Below are 17,593 nucleotides of genomic sequence, written 5' to 3'. Positions count from 1 at the left end.
GACCATGCCAATCTAGATTTACATGTATCTCCATTTTATAAATGTACTGGCTTACACCCTCGTGTGAGAGGTGCGCCATTGATTACCGTGATGCCAGCTGGCATTGTTTGGTCCCCACCCCACTGTCGATGACACACTATCTTACCGTGCCAATGATTGTTCACTCTTAATGTCAAGAAATGGTCTTTACCCCACTGTTGGAGGTACACCATCATACCTTGTTGATCCACTAATTGCATGTGTTTATGTTTTTTCATACCCTCACATATCATGTGCCAGTTCAATTGTGAATGAGTAAATTTCGAAAGCATTAGCTGTCTTCAGTCGAGTCCCCCCCCTTTTTTATGAATCACGATCTTGTCTTCATTCAATTATTTTTCAATATCATTCCTTACTATTCTATTTAACATTAATTTCCCCCACGGGGAACCACATCCCGTCTCATTTATTCCTGTGCCCCACCTCGCCACCGCATAGTCTTTCTTCTATGGTCGTCTGGCTTTGAGGCATCACATGGTACAATTGCCATGGTGATAACTCAAACAGGAACAACGGCTTGGCATACCACACCCGAGTGGCGTCCTGTTGCATGATTGACTCTGCAGACTATAAGTAAGTACACACGCGCGCTCTGCTTGCCTACAGACGAGCACTTTCCCCGTGTTTTTGCAGTGCCGTCTAGTAATGTCCTCTCGTAATTGTTTCCAGAAATCCCGGATCCTCCGATCAATTTGGCCGGTCCCCGACGCTACTTCAATTACTGAGTAAGCCATCACACGGTTTTCCTACTGAGCAGCGTCTCGCACTTTTAGTTGCCATACCTGTATTGATCGCGCTTCCCCTATCTTGTGCCCACAGTTTTCAAAGTCACTGGACTTACTAATTGCTGCCACCACGTGCAGACACCAACTATGATTGTGGGGTAAGTCCATTGTTGCTTTACCTCCGTGTTTTTTACTCCATGCCCACGTATTGGTAACCACAACCCACTGAAACTGCTATTTAATTGTTCCATCCGCAGTTACCACCCTCCGGATTTGATCCAAGTACCTGATAACTTATGACTTCGATTTATTGCATGACATATTCAGGTACTTTTATACATTTCATGTACAAGTATTTCACATCACGCCACCCCCGGGCTGGCACCTAGCTCCACACGCTCTGGTACACCATTGTGACTGCCTTTTGTCCTTTTTATCACCATTTGTGGGTGACACCCATTTAATTTAATTCTCTGATCCATTCTGCTTACGTTTCAGTGCATGCTGATTAGCTCACTACGGGTTCCCCCCAGTCCTTAAATTCCTAAATGAGCACCAAAGGACCATTTTAGATTAATTACCTTGCTTTCCAATGTGTGCGCCAACAGTTGACCTTTTGAGTAACCCCACCACCTTACAAACTCAACGTCTGTATTATGTATACCTAATCAGGTTGCCCGCCCCCCTTTCCAGTCCTGATGAAGACCCCCAGCAAGGGCACAACCAACCCTGCACTATCTAGAGGGTCGAAACGTCGACAACTGTCCATTGATCCATCAACTTCACGCCATTACTAATTTCATTTATTGTTAAATGTGAAGAATGATCTCCTGAACCAATTGTTATGAACTTTATGTCTTTCTTACTGTATATGATTTACGAATACAGTTTTCTCTTGATTCACTGATTTTACTATTACTTACGTTACCTCGCAGCCTTATCCTCACTTTATCACTCACCACTTCCCTCCCTTCCCCCCTTGGGGCACTGTACAACCTATTATACTTAATGATTTATTCCTGTATATTGGATATACTGAGTCTCGTTGTGATTAAAACAATGTGGACCTAATTTGTTTGCTTATTATTCTTTTTGAGTGTAAAAAATTAATTCACACAGACACTGGGACCCCTTCCTCTCAGTACTTCAAATCATTCATCAACGCGCTCTCCGGGTTGCAATGAAAGCGCTGCGGCCAGCCATGAATCGAGGAGGGAGCAAATTTGACCAAGCACTTTAAAAAACAAGCGAGACGTAAGTGTGAACAGAGGCATGCTGGGATATCCAATCCACCTCGAGCATCACAGAAAGGACTTTATAAGCAAGCATTGAAAATGCAATTGGACTCGCATTTACGCGAGACCTAATGCATTAGAATTGGAAGTGCGGGTGTGAAGAAGGCACGAACAGGAGTGGGGGAGGCTGGTGTGGTCTGAGAAGTCACGAACTGTGGGATGGGAGGGGGCAAGTCTGGGAAAGAAAAATACTGTTGGAAGTAAAGGTGCCGGTAGCTGTGGAAGGATACAAATGATGAATGAGGGGGGACTAACAAGCCTGAAACAAATTGGAAGGCAGCATTTAAGACAAAAGCCAATGGGCAGAGAGTGGGCGGAGCTTCCACGCTACAGTAAATACTGCATGGCTCGTAAAGCGATAGCAACGCATTCGCGCTGCAACACTTAGCGAGACCTAAATACACACGTGCAACAGACATATTGTAAACATATTGCTTTCATGAATAACATCAGGTCCAAAACCTGTGTTGGATGGGTGTGGGTGGGTGTAAGTGCTTCTCCTAGGGAAGGGCTGCTGCATGAGTCCAGCAGGACACCACAGGTATCAACATTGTCAAATCCACTAACGCATGTTTGTGGTAATAGTATGGCGTTTTACCTATAATTAGAACCAGCAGAAGCACACGGACATCCAGGATGAGGAGGTCCAGAACTGAACCTGAAGGCCGCCTGTATTAGACTCGGTATTGGCTCCTGGCACGAGGTCCTCTCGTTTTGCTTCCAGACCACGCCCCCTTTAGTGTGCACATGCGCGGGAGAGTGTGTCACCTGCGCGGTGCCTCTTTTGTAACTTGAGTAGTACCATATGATGTATCATTTTCATACAATCTGCAGCTGACTCGCACCTCCATCTGACTGCCCCGCGTGGTATCAGATCACGTGGTTTACGGCAGCAGTCGCGCCCTGGCATGAGCCGGGTGCTCTGGGAAAGGTGCCAACATCCCACGCCGGATTAGAGGGTGCAAGTTGTCAAGACAGCGAGCCGGGCTACTTGGGGACACGGAGAGAGCTCTTTGGACTGTGAGTCTGACGTAAGGTAAGGTAAGGTGAGCCGGCTTTAAAAGCATGTTCGTGAATGAGGTCACGTGTGTGTGTGTGAGTCGGCGGCAGGAGGAGGCACGCGTGCTTACTACTGGGCTGCCGGTGCCCGCGCCCGCTGCCTGCCGCTCGGGACGGGCCCTCCCTCCCTCCCCTGTGATCCGGAAGCATCTCGTCCAGCAGCCCCGGTTTCCTGCTCTGAATCCCGCTCTGGGCGGAGGGTCCGGCGATGCTGCCCGGGTGAGTACCGACCCCGCGCGTGGCATGATGACTCTCTGCCCCGTGGACCGATGCGCGTGAGCGGTCCCGGCGCCGTCCGTCTTCGCTGTCTGCTCTTGTAGCATCACATACAATACATATTGGAAATATAGTGCTTTTATGAATAACATCAGGTACAACAACTGTGTTGGATATGCTGAACGGTATTTAATATGTGGCAGCGCTGATATTAATATGTCGCATTGTAGCACTGGAAAGTACTTATTAAAAGTGATAGTTTTACATCTTTCTACTCCCACTCTTGCATTTCATATCCAATTTCCACCCCTCGCCATCAACTTCGAACACGTTTATTATTGTTTTATTTACCAACTTCTAAATGCCGCATCCTGGAAGTGGGCCATTGCAGGGGCAGTCACAAGGGAGAGTAGTGGGCACTTCTATCAGTGCGCATTTGGGTTTGGCTGGCGATCTCCGGTCAGCCAAACCACATGCATAATGGGCTGTCTCCAGCCCGAGCTGCATTGCTGGGTTGGAGACAGCAGGCAGAGGATCCCATTATCCCTGGGAGCGCAATCGAGGGACTCAGGCCAATCCTGAATATGCTCTCATTCATGAGAGCAGCTTCAGGATTGGCCTGAGTTCCTAGGATTGGCCACAGGGCAGGCTGGGAGCCTCTGCCTGCAGTGGAGCCACGAGAGGAGCTGAAGACCAGCGATGAGTCAAGCTTCAGGCAGCAGGCAAGTTCTTTTTCTTCCTTTGCTTCTTTCTTACTTGACCCCATTCTGCCTGAACCCCTCCTCCCACCCTGCCACTCTGACCTAACGCCAGCCACCACTGTACAATTTCAGCTCTTTCATACCCTCCTAGGCCAGTTCACTCTCAGTGCACAGACAGGGGCACTGGGCCTAAGCAAAAATTGTGGACCTATGTTTCGAAGATTTAGACTTATTAAGTGGTACAAATTACACGCCTCCAAGATCCAATTCTCCATATGAATTCTTGGCTAAGGAAGAAGGACTACAATTTCAGTGTGTCAAACAAAGGAGACAGAACTGCCCAAGGGGAAGAGAATACAGTACAGGTTCACATTGTTGGGGCTGGCGTATAGCAATCAGACTGCTGAGGGTGACAGCACCAGATACAAAATCCTGTAGGAGAGCCATGATGGAATGGGCGATTGCAGAGGAAATATGGATGAAAATGGTCTGCGCGGACAAGTATTTGGCCACTAATTTAGAGGACTATTGACCAGACATTTGATGTGGGAGTGGAGGAGGGACTGGGGAGGCAAGTGAGGACACACAAATAGCAACTGTATATGAATCAAAGTCAAAAGGTATGTTTATTATGACCTTAGTCATTTAAACAGGTGCAAGAGAGTATCAAAAAGTTAAAACGATCACATCAAAACATTTAAAACATTATAACAATAAAATCCGTCAAATATAAGTTAAAACTCTTACACACGCTTCTTCCTTTGTCGACAACCATAAAATTGCATTTAAGTTAGCATTCCGCATTTATGAATAAAACCCATTCTACTTCCTTCTGCTAGACTAATTTCATTAATTTAAAATGCTTTAGAATATACATGTTATTCCCGGTTTCTTAGATCACTCAATGCTGCTTTTATGTATTTCCCAAGAGCAATCGCAATATCGATAGTGGGTATTTCAGTTAATAAGTTAGCTGCCTGCGCTCTAGAGCTTATAGCATATTTTAGGAACACGGGTCGTAACCACAGTTTCCGCTGTTCCAGTAATAACAGGCAATCAAGAAGGATGTGTACCAGGTCTCCTTTGCACCCCAAATTACACTTACAACATCCATTTTTATCTAACAATTTATTTTTCAGATCTTTATTTGTTAACAATGGGTTTAAACCAACCCTCAGCCTTAAGATCTCCTGCCTAAGGCCGCGGTTGGGAAGGATGTCTAGGTAGGGGAACCAGTTTTCATTTAGCCAAGCGCCCATCATATGTGTTATTGATTTCTTTTTCGCTAAATATTCCATATCGGTCAATCTCGATATTTCCTTCCCCTTTAATTTCAACTCACTCCTAGTACAAAGGAGTTGATGTGTTTCCTGGTTTACCTCTACCTTTAATTTTTTACAAATTTGCGTAACTCTTTCCCTACACATTTTTGCCCATTTTAGATTACTCAATAGGATTTCCTTCTTGCACCATTGTGCTACTTTTTGTCCCTCAGGGTCTTCCAGTCGTTTCCAAAGTCTGAGTATTGCCATTTGAGTTAGTGTCTCCCAGGACTTTGTGCCTATTTCCCTTCTTATGGCTTGCACCATAGCAGATTGTGGGAGAGAGAGGAGTCCTTTGAGGCATTTTCCCTCTACCAAGTCCCAGGCTCCTTTACCGCTCAAATAAAGGATTTCTGCCCCATACAGAACTTGGGAGGGTATCATTGCCTCAAAGGCCCTTAGCATTGGTCTGTGCGACATCTCTCCGTAATCCCTATTAAACATTTTTAGGCCGCATATCGATGTGTGTGCCTTGGCTTTTTGTGTATCCCAATGCATATCCCATTTTAGTCTTTTGTCAAACCATATACCTAGGTAGCGATACTCATTCACCGTCTCCAGTTTAAGCTCACCTAGGTACCAATTGAATCTGGTTAATTTTTTCCCAAAGCAAAGGACTTTAGTTTTATCCAGGTTGACAATTAGAAATTTATTAACACAGTATGCGTTGAAGGCATTAAGCTTACGCTGGAGGCCTATCTCTGTCTGATCTACTATAACCAAATCGTCTGCATATAATAGGCAGGGCACCTTGTTTCCGTTCATTCTGGGACTTGCACTACCCTCGACCTCTAGATGGGCCGGGAGGTCTGACAGGAATATAGAGAATAACTGCGGCGCTAACACACACCCCTGTCTTAGGCCGTTGCTGATGGGTATTTTTTGCGTTAAAGAGCCCTCCGTATCTTTGATGACTTGGGCCCAGTTCTCATTGTGTAGTTCCTTTATTATTAACAGAAGGTCACTCGGGATATTTACTTTAAGTAGTGTTTCCCATAGGCATGCGCGATCAACTGAGTCAAATGCTGTTCGGAAGTCAACGAAACAACAGCACAACTTGCCATTTTGTTCCGTTGACTTCTTCGCCATCGCCCACAGTGCAAACCCATGGTCTATAGTTGAGTGTCCTTCCCTGAATCCTCCTTGTTCTATAGGGACAATCTGGAGCTCTTTTACCCATATGTTGAGTTGATTCAGTACAATTTTAGAGAAAACTTTCTCTCCTATATCAAGGAGGTTAATCAGGCGGTAGTTTTGTGGTGCCTCCATGCTACCTTTCTTATGGATGGGCCTAATTATTGCACCCTTCCAGTTAGATGGCATTTTGCCTTCTGTTAGTATTGTACTAAACATCTGTGCAAAAAATCTTGCCCACCAATTTATGTCTGACTTTAGAATTATTGCTGGGAGATTGTCCGGACCTGCTGCTCGGGATAGTTTCAGCTCTCTTATTGTATCTTCTACTTGTTTTACGTTAAATTTAGCTTTAAGGTCTGCTGATATTTCCTGCCATTTATGTGTCACTACCTGGGTTATAGGGGCTCTTGTCCTATACAATTCCCTAATATACTTTTCCCATGCGGCCTCACTAACTACACATTTTAGTTCCCCATCAGGAGGGCTAAGGGCTGCCTTTACCAATTTCCAAAATTGTCTTAGGTTTTTTTCCTCAATCGCTTCCAGCAGATTTGACCAGCATTTCTCTTTAAATGTCCTTTTAGCGTCATTTACCATTTTTTTATACTCTCTTTTTAAACGGATTACCTGGTCCTGTCTCTCCTGGCTGAAGTTCTTTTTTTGTTTTCTTTGTGCTGCCCGGATCTCACGTTTTTTGGATTGACACTCCACTGAAAACCATTTTACTCTACTGGGTGGTTTTCCACTAGTATTTTTGACCCTTTTCAGTTCTATTCTTAAACAACAGACAACTTCCTCTAGTTTTCCTATGAACCAGTTCAAGGTTTTATTCTCTAGATTTTCCGGCTTTATTTTAATTTGCATAGCTAACAGTTTTGCCTGATATTCCTCCGTGAGTCGTGTCGTCACACGTCTAGGGTACTCCACCTCCTGGGGGATCACTTTATCTCTGGGTAAACTTCTTCCCCCTTGTATTGTTAGATATAGAAGGTTGTGGTCACTAATCTCTTTTTGTTCCAACCTAAATTCCCGTACTTGGGGGAAGTTCCAGGCATGTAAAAACATATAGTCAATTGGGCAGTTCTGAGAGCCTACTTTAAAGGTTTTCCCTGCTGGGCAGTCGTTCTTCATTCTTCCATTCAAGCATTGGAAACCCCTGCCTCCTAGGAAATATACCAGATCTGATTCCTGTTTTGATATCTCCCCTGCTGGGAACCTTGCTGGGTTTATTCCAAACACCTCTAACATTTCTCTGTTCCAAATATCTGCCTTTTTTGGGTTAAGTTTATGATTGAAATCCCCCATTATTATCACGGTGTCCAATACATATTTTTCTACAACAGAATCTACATCTTCTTTAAACAGCTTCATCTCATTCTCATATTCTACACCATTCTCCCACTGCATGTATACATTCATTACAGTCAGCATTTTATACTTCTTTTCCACTGTCAATAATTCTATTCTGCTAGTTAGAACCCATTTACATTTCATTTTTATCGGTTTTACTTCTCTGAGCACTTTCGTTGAAACCAATGTCATTAATCCACCCGACGGACGACCATAGTTCTTTTTCTTGGCCGGGCGATTTAGTTGTAGGTATCCTTCATTAATCGGGGTTTCGTCGCATGACCAGGTCTCTTGCAAGCAGGCAATGTCCACTTTATTTACTATATCCTTTATAGTTTCTCTCTTTTTCTCATTGCCTAGCCCATTTACATTCCATGTCAGGAGACCTAGACTATGCGACACCCCCTCATCCTATTCTATCTCACTCATGCCACCCTCTTCTCCCTCGGCTTCCATATGACTCCCGTTTAGATCGAACCTTGGGCTACTACATTGTGACCAATTACCCCATGGGACTTCGTTTCCTGTATTGTCTATTTCTATATTCAGACAACTTTGGTTCCCTTCCTCGTCTTTATATAATCTCACCTGTCTTCTCCCTAAACCTGCATGATACTTTAGGAAGGTATTGTCATTGGGGGCTTTTACTTCCCTCTCCGGGATTATTCTTATTCCCAGGTGGTTTATCTCGCTGGTTGCTTTGAGGATTGCCATTTTTACCATGACTGAGTGTAATGATACTTTTGTTATTTCTTTACCATTTCTAGTCTCCACAAAACCAATTTGCCGGAGATCGCTTGTACTGATCCCACATAGGCTACTACATTCTGCGAAGACTTTCAAGATCTGTGCTCTGTTCAGGGGATTCCTTTTCCTGTTCGTACTCCCATTCATACTTCCCCTTTTCCCCGGCTGCATATGGTCCAAATACACCCATTTATTTTTCTCTCTCTCTTGTACTTTTTTAGGGGTTTCATATTGATGCTGTCTTGCCTTTGGTCTCTCTGATCGCAGCCCATTATTTCCCGTTCTTGGAATTACCTGGTCTTGTGGGCTTACGGCTCTATTACCCCTATTTGGTTGTCCTAAGGCTATTCTTACTTTCTGTTTCGTAACACAGGGTGTTAGTGGTTTCTCTTTTGTGACCTTTGTTCTCCCATTTTTTCTTGGGTTTATCGGGGTCGTTCTTAGGTTATACTCCCTTTGCCTTGGTCTATTTGGTACGTCTATCGGGGCTGATGCGTTTAGATCTGCCTGTGCCTGTGCCTCCCTCCTTACAATCCTCCCGTTTTTCTTTGCTTTTAAGGCTTGCTCTCTCTTCTTTCTACCCCTACTCTTAAGGGGGGCCCCTGTATACACCCCGCGCCTTTTTATCAACATTGGGCGTCTGGAGATGTATACATTTTCTGATGCTTCCACAGAGTCGTTTGTTGGCTTTTGGGTTATTGGTTGTGGGGATCCTACTGGACTTCCCGCGGATACCTCAACCAGTTCCATCTCTACCCTTTCATCAATCGATTGTTCAGTGACTGATCTGCTTTGCATCCTCGGCATTTGGTTCTTTATCCCCACTAGTTCCTCTTCGATCCTTTTTAGGTTCGATTTCTGGGCTTTCAATACTCCATTATTTGATAGGGTTACTTCAAGGATTCCTTGTAACGTCTTTTGTAATATCAATATCAGGTCCACCAATGAGGAATTGGGTGTTACGGAACACTCCGGGTCCTGTGTGTGGTCTCTGCCTGGGTTTGTATGATGACCTGTTCTTGTGGGTTCTTGCTGTAGGAGAGAATTTTTGGTACCATGTTGTTGAGGGGAATGGGCTGGCACACCGCCCCAGATTAGGCTATGGCTCTGTATTTCATTTCCCCTTGGTTCCTCATTTCCCAGTAACTGTAATGAGAATAGTTTTGGTGACGATGAGAGCCGGGGGGCTGAGATGTGGATGTTTTGGCTCTGGAGCGTCAGGTTTATTAATACGGAATCCTCCATTCCTGCTTCCATATCGGGATTCACCACTACTGCTTCTATCCTTCCTACTCTCTCCGCGCCATGTTCTTCCGTATCTTCCTCGGGGTCTGGTCTTATTACTGGCTCTAAAGATTTGTAGTGTTTCCCTACAAAATCCTTTATAGCTTTAGAGGTTAGCGTATTGTCTTTCTGTTTGGAATTTGTTTGGACACAGTCCCTTTTAGCCTGTTTGGCATTTTTAATTGTCCTTTTAACTTTCCTTTTCTTGCGCCGCCCTTTATTATTCTCTGTAAGTGAGGCCTGGCTTTCTTGGCTCTCTTCCAAAGATATTGAGCCCTCTAATATTTATATGAATCATTAAGGTCCATGCTATATGATATATCATGATATGTGTCGCAATATGTTTTTGCTTCTATTCTATGTCAAAAGCATAAATAAAAATAATTTTAAAAAACATAGGAGACAGATTGAACATCAGTAAACTTGAAAAGAAAGATTTAAAAAAAATGCCTAGATTAAGAAAAATGTGGGATGTATTGCAGCTTTTTTAGGGTAAGCAGTTTTTTAAACATTCATTTAACACAAATCAGATATGCTTTCAATAGAAAAGCACTGTCTCAGGTTTCATATATCTTAACATAGCCTCAGGCATCACACAGGGACGTTCTCACACCCAAGGGTATAAATGCTTTACAGGCTCAGGTATTAACACCATGAGTTGTAGAGATCTTCCAAAGTTTTTGAGCTATCCCTCTTGTTGCACAGTTTGTACAAGTTCAGACCTCAGACAGGTCTAATACACTTTTTACACAGATTTCATAGACTCCAGTGTTATACAGCAGTTATATCACTTAGGTATCTGACAGCAATGCATCCCTCTAATAACACAGAACTTACAGATGCAGTCCTCTAACAGCTTGGCAACGCTCGGGTTACATCAACTTTATATGCTGAAGCATCTGAATGCAAATCTACCCCTCAGGTTACCCACAAGGTACAGGCTCAGTTCTCCCCAAGAGCAAAGGTAACCCCTATGTTAAAGAAATCTTTCTGGGTGAGATATCAGACACACAACCTGTAACTTAGTTTACATAAAACTTACCACTTAAGCCATCAAACAGGAGCACCTCTTACCCAGTTCTCTCAGGCTCAGGCTTCTTACAGGTAAAGTATACGTCAAGGTACAGATTTGTTACAGGTTAGAGTCTCAAAATGAGAGAGAAGAACTATCCTGCAGAGTGATTGCATGCTTATGTATCAGACAGGACATGTAAGCATTTATAAAGCTATATTTTAAGTATTAATGTGGGAAAATATCTAGCCAAGGAGTAGATGAATGCTTTCACTTGTATACAGCACTCTGAAGACTAGATTATAGCAGACGATTATGGATGTCAAAATCGAAAGGCAGTAGCAAATTTTCACATTACAATCAATCCATTTCAATATCCCAAAAATAAGCAAAAGAAATACAAAATAAGTGGCTAACATGCTTTAAATAGCTTTAAGGGATATACACATCTGGCAGGTTTAAGCATAGGTGGAATGCTGAACACAAAACCTTTGCGCAAGGGACACACTAACACAGCAACAGTGCAAGCCTGCCTGAGAAACAGAACAGTCACAGAGGAGACAACATCAGAGCTAACATCTTTTGGACACTCCAGACAGCAGTAGTGCAAAAGACACTCACAAAAATAACAGGCAACAACAATCTCAGCTTTCTTCAGGCACCAAATAGGCATCACCATTGAAAGCTTATCTCAGAGACAGAACTGACCAAGCAAATAAAGGAGTACACTTGTGGAGTCCCTCCACACGAGCAACAGACCAGAGAGAGGATGTGGCGCAGCAGCCAGGTCTGCAAACTCAGGAGCTTGGGGATCCGGGTTCGAGTCTCTGCATCGCCGCAATATCCTGTGATTCTGGGCAGATTACAAAATCTCCCCGTGCCCATCATGAACAGCGCCTAGATACCCTCACGGGTGACAAGATGTGCTATATAAATCTATAAACAAACAAACAGACCAATAGGGGTAGCAGCACGAGCACATGTCCATGAAACAAAGAGTTCCCACATTCCCAACATAGAAAAGGCAGAAGCAGGCCTCACTTTCACAAGTATGGTATGGGTAGCAGCACAGCAACTGTCTTCACACACACTCACACACTCACTCACTCACACACTCTCTCACTATCACACTCACACACTCTCTCACTCTCACACTCACACTTACACTCACACTCCTGGCTCCCCACACGGGCAGACACCAAGCAAGCTTCTCTCACACATGTCAGAGTCTCAGGAAACAGCAGAACAGATGTACACTGCGCTTGTACGTGGAATGTGGGTGTGAACAGGACTGAATGTCTTTGTCTTTCCTTGTAGGAGTAGATTACTGAAAAATGTTGCCTTGTAGAGAAAGGTGCTCTTGGAAATGACTCTTGTTTACACAGCTTTTGTGATAGTAGAGACCATATGCCTGCTTTATTATTGGTAAAATGTGCTGAAAAATAAAGTAGGTGAGATGTAATATGCAATCGAATCAAATCAATATGTGCCACTTGGGTTTAAATGCAAGTTATACAAGCTTTCACATCTAAAATTCAGAATGCGTGCATCAGAAGGTAGTAGAGTGCTGTATTTTTTCAATACTGTGATGGAGCTGTAACTCACTAATGTTCTTAAAAATAATCTATGTGACCCCCTTCCATTTCTCATAAGGGAGGCACTGTTTCGATCTAAACAAAACTTTTTTATGGTTGTTCCGTGTTTTTAAAAAACCTAGGCACAACATTTCTCTACAAAACGTCTGTAAGGAACTCCCACACATCACCCTTACTAAAAAATAAATGAAAAATCATGGGATTCAAACAATCAACCTTTAAGAACCATTCAAGGGCATCAGGGAAGGTTTGTCTGGAGAACACAGTTGGCTCAAGCAGACATTAAAGAAGGCTAACAGGGGCCCCCTGAAAGGCTGGGGCCCTGGGCCAGAGCCCACTTTGCCCCTGCCATAAAACGTCTCTGAGGTTAAACACAATAGGTTTTTGTACTTTTGGCATTCCGAACTCACTTTATTTGAAGGAGCTTTCTTAAGAGATAATGAAGTAAAAGAAGGATTGATAAAATATTTGTCGAACGTCACCTAATTTGGTTGGGCGGTTGTGCCACGATTAATGAAGGTTTTCTGATTTTACTTTGGATAAATCAGCCACTAAATGTTATGTTATGTTATGTTATGTTATGCGTTTTTTATTTGGCGCACAGATGCTCCAGCTAAGGAGCGTCCTGGCGCCCGACAAGGCAGCTGCACAACACAACTAAACAATAAACAACATAAGTATACAACTAAGGGAATAAAAACGTTTTCACCGCGCGACGAAAGGAAAGCAAATCGCTCATAGCGCGAATTGCCGGGGGTAAGGAGTTCCACAGAGCAGCTGCACGCATTCGAAATGAGCGTCCACCGGCCCTACTTCGCTTGAAGCGCGGCACAACGGCCAGTTCGAGGTCTGCCGATCTTAAGGGTCGCGCTGGGATGTAATTGGCCAGGAGGGCCGTAAGGATCGTTGCCGGGGACCCCTTCAAGATTTTATAGGCGACGCAGAGGACCTTAAACTGGATCCGCTGGGCCACCGGAAGCCAATGCAGTGACCGTAGGGTGCTGGAGGTAGGACAGAATCTTGGGAGGCCTACCACTGCTCTCGCTGCGGCGTTCTGAATCCTCTGTAAGCGCCCGATCTCTGCCACATTCAAACCGGCCAGCAAGGAACTCGCATAATCCAGCCTGGAGATGACAGTAGCTTGGACCATGAGTTGCCTGGTAGGGGCATCGAAGAACTTTAGCACAGGACGGAGCCCACGCAAGATGCCGAAGCAGCAGGCAGCCGTGCGTTTGGTGTGGCATGCAAACGTAAGGGAAGGGTCCAGCCAGACCCCGAGGTTCTTAAGCTCGGCGACTGGGATGGGAGCAGGACCCAACTCCCCCGGCCACCATCTCTCTCCCCACAGTTCCAGCTGTCTGCCAAAGACCATGACCTCGGTCTTACTAGCGTTTAGCTGAAGACAATTGGACGTCATCCAGCTGGCGACCGCCCGCAGTCCTTGTTGAAACCTGGGGGCGTCGACTTCGGCATCCCCGCTGATCGTGACCGCCAGCTGGGTGTCATCGGCATATGACACCATGGTCATACCCCATTGTTTGACAACCTCAGCTAGCGGCCTTACGTAAAGATTAAACAACGTAGGGCTCAGCGAGGAGCCTTGGGGGACGCCCAGGTTTAACGGATGGAATTTGGACTGATAAGGCGGGACGGTCACGCTAAAGGCCCGGTTGGTTAAGAACGACCGGAACCACTCGAGGGCGGTGCCGGTGACACCAGCCTCCTCTAGGCGCAGCAGAAGGATAGCTAAATGGATATCTGTTCGTCTCTCTTTTTTATTTCAAGCGTTAATGCTTTGTTTTCACCTCTTTGTACATAAAGGTAGAGCTAGGGTGGCAGACAGAAGCCACATGAAAGCACGGCGTGTTATGGGCTCGAGGTTCCAACAGGACGTTGAGCTGAACCAGAGCCAGGCTGCAGGCTTGCATTCGGTTCCAGGTTCCAGTGGCGCGGCCACCTCCATCACTTAGGGCCAGATGTACATAGACTTCTGTTTGCGATTTCTTAATAGCTAATTTTTATGATTCGCTATTAGAAAATCACAAACAGCTATGTACAGTGGTGTGTTTTACACTGTTAACGATTCCCAGATGGGTTGCAACTGACCTACTTCATTAATATTCATGAGGTAAGTCACAATTTGCGACCCATTGGGAGTTCCAAAAAATACAGGGATGGTAGCCTGCTGGGGAAAGCAGACCACCATGCCTGTGTTTTCTTTTAAGTAAAGCAATGTTCTTGTTTTTTAAAAGCAACCTGTTTTCCTTAAAGGAAAACAGGATGCGTTTCTGAAAAAAAAAGCTTTCTTTAAATTTTTTAAGAGTAGGCAGTGGGACACTGCCTGCTCTTAAAAAACGTTTTCGTATACATTCACAAAGGTGAAGGGGTCCCCTAGGGACCTCTTCCCGTTTGGGAATAGGTTACCACTTACTTTAGGAAGGTGGTGAAATGCGAATGATTTGCAACCGCATTTCAGTCACAAAACAGTCACACTTACGACTGCGAGTTGTTATTAGGAAGGGATGCCCTTAACACACCCCTTCCTAATACTGAATCGATACTCCATTTTGCGATTCGGTAATGGGTGCCCAAATAGGTTTTGTACTAAGAAAGGGGCATTTTTCCGGTCAAAAATGGCCTGATTCTGAGAATAAGTCAGTTTGCAACCTGAAAAATCTAGGTGCATCTGGCCCTTAGTCACTGCTCTGGGCCTTGTGATCCTGTACACTTGAAGCAAACCAGAATGCAATGTGAAAGCACAGGAAGGGCTAAACTAGTCTCAGACGACATAGGATACATTTAGCATCTATGCTGGCATTTATTTATTTATTTATTTATTTTTTTTAAGTTTGAAAGCTTTATTAGAGAAAAATAAGTATTACAATAAGGTGACATCAGCAAATATGAGAAAAAAGGTATAAGATGGGACAAAGAAAATAGAAGCAGCCAATATCACAATGAAAAACAAAGCATTTTAAGTTATGGGGAGGGAAGGAGGGGGGGGAAGGGAGGAAAGAAGAAAACAAAAACATGGTATTTATCATGGAAGATGGGTAAACAATAATAGGAAATACAGTAAAATGGTAATCAAAAAGTACAGTAAACAACCATCATATGAGTAATTGCAAGTATGAAAAAGAAGTATGAAGAAGGTCAATATAAAGCTAAATAATTACAATATTAAGACTGAAAAATATCATGAAAAACTATCATGAAAAACTATCATGAAAAACTGCAGGCAAGAGTACATGTGTTCAGGGGGGCTTAAAATTACCCGAAGATAGTGGAGAGTAACTCTTTTTGGCGGATTGATCAAGGTATAGAGTAAGAGGTAGCCAGTAAAATTCAACATTTTGGGAGGGTTTACAGGAGGAAGCAAAGGCAACATCCAGTCTGTGTGAGTGACATACAAGATTCCACCAACAATTGAGAGACAATTTGTTCAGAGATTTCCAATTAGAGACAATATGCTGTAATGCTAGAGCCAGCATAAGGTCAAAAAGACCGCGAGAATGTGGGGGGAGGTCTAAATCCTCTGAAAGGCTACCAAGAAATACTAAAGGAGGAGAAAATTGAATAGAGAGGTTGAAAATGCGAGAAAGGAGAGAGAATAGCTGAGACCAGAAAATACGAGTTGAAGGACAGAAAAAGAAGAGGTGGAAAAGATCCGCAGAAGGGGCATTACAGGTCCAACAATTAGATACAGCATCAGGTTGAAAGCGAGAGATAGAAAGAGGAGAAAGGTATAGTCTGTGGTAAAAGAAAAATAGGGATTGAGTGAGAGAGGCAGTACGGGAAGTCTTCAAGGATCGAGCCCATATTTTGTCCCAGAGAGAAGTCGGCCATGAAGAATGTAAGTCTGTCTCCCAGGACAATTCTAATTTTGATTTGAGACGATCTGGATTGGGGGCTGAAAAGTACCGGTAAATGATGGAAGCTTTAGGAGTAGTAGAAAGGACAGTGAGTAGAGAGGAAGATGAGGTAGGTAGATCTTCAGATGGGAGAGAGTAATAACGATCTAGAATGGTTTCCATAAGGATAGGGAATTTCTTTGCAAAAGAAGGAGGGCAGTGGAATTGAGAACGAAATTTAGGAAATGAGCAAGGGGATGAACCATCAAAAAGATGACGTACCCAAATGATACCTTTCGCTCTCCATGAGGGCCATGCAATAGGACGGTTGTTAATTAATAGAAGTGAATTGTACCATATAGGCAATAGTAGGAAGGATTCCTGCGTTACTGAGGAAGGTGAAACTAAAGGGCGCAGAAGAGAAGAAGTATGCTTGAATAAAAGGGGATTAAGGCATGGGGCTTTAGAGGTAAAACGAATTACTTCTTGGAAAGAGTACGGAAGCAGTAGTTCCTGTTCAACAGAAAGCCAGAGGGGAGAAAAAGGGGAGGGTTCCTGAGATAACCAGCGGGAAGCCTGTCGAAGGGAAAATGACTTATGATAGAGGCGAAAGTCTGGAAAGTTGGTACCACCATTAAGTTTAGATTTACGTAAGTTGAAAAGCGATATGCGGGCTTTTTTCTGCTTCCAAAGAAATTTGGACAACGCAGAGTCAATGCGACGGAAATAGGAGTTTGGAATACGAAGTGGGAGCATGGATAATAAGTAAATTAAAATAGGGGCAATCATCATTCTGATGGAGTCAAGACGGCCCCACCAAGAAAGAAATAGTGGATTCCAAGAGGTGAGTAATGAGCCTATCCTAGATATGACTGCATTCATGTTGAGCTGAATGGAGGAGGATAGAGAGCTAGAAAAAAGAACACCGAGATATTTAATTTTTGTAGAATTCCAAGCAAAGCCAGTGGCCGTGAAAAAGTGGGGGAGACAAAATTTGGTTAAAGGAAGAATCTCTGTTTTGTCCGAGTTTATTTTGTAACCGGAGACCAAGGAGAATTTCTGAAATTCGTCTAGTAATGCGGGGACTGAGGTAGGTGGGTCAGAAATAAATAAAAGAATATCGTCAGCATATGCAGACAATTTAAGATGACGTTTACCGTACGGGAAGCCAGAAATGGATGGATTATTGCGTATGGAGGTAAGGAAAGGTTCAAGCGCTAAAATGAATAAAAGAGGTGATAAGGGACAGCCCTGACGAAC

At 43.9% G+C, this 17,593-nt stretch overlaps 1 protein-coding gene across 2 annotated transcripts in view; it reads left to right on the top strand.

Annotated features, from left to right (window-relative positions):
* Nucleotides 1-2,852: 2,852 nt before the first annotated feature.
* Nucleotides 2,853-17,593, top strand: part of LOC147706822 (ATP-binding cassette sub-family C member 10-like) — a 389,662-nt gene continuing 374,921 nt past the window's right edge. The window contains exon 1 of one of the 2 annotated variants that reach the window (XM_086925955.1): nt 2,853-3,095. The gene's annotated coding sequence lies outside the window, so the exon portion shown is untranslated. Of the gene's footprint in view, nt 3,096-3,142; nt 3,338-17,593 lie in introns of those variants that run through there. The other variant, XM_086925954.1, reaches the window with a different exon arrangement.

The sequence above is a fragment of the Lissotriton vulgaris genome, chromosome 6, assembly GCF_964263255.1.
Source record: "Lissotriton vulgaris chromosome 6, aLisVul1.2, whole genome shotgun sequence".
Lineage (NCBI taxonomy): Eukaryota > Metazoa > Chordata > Amphibia > Caudata > Salamandridae > Lissotriton > Lissotriton vulgaris.
This window is presented reverse-complemented; position numbering and strand designations above follow the sequence as displayed.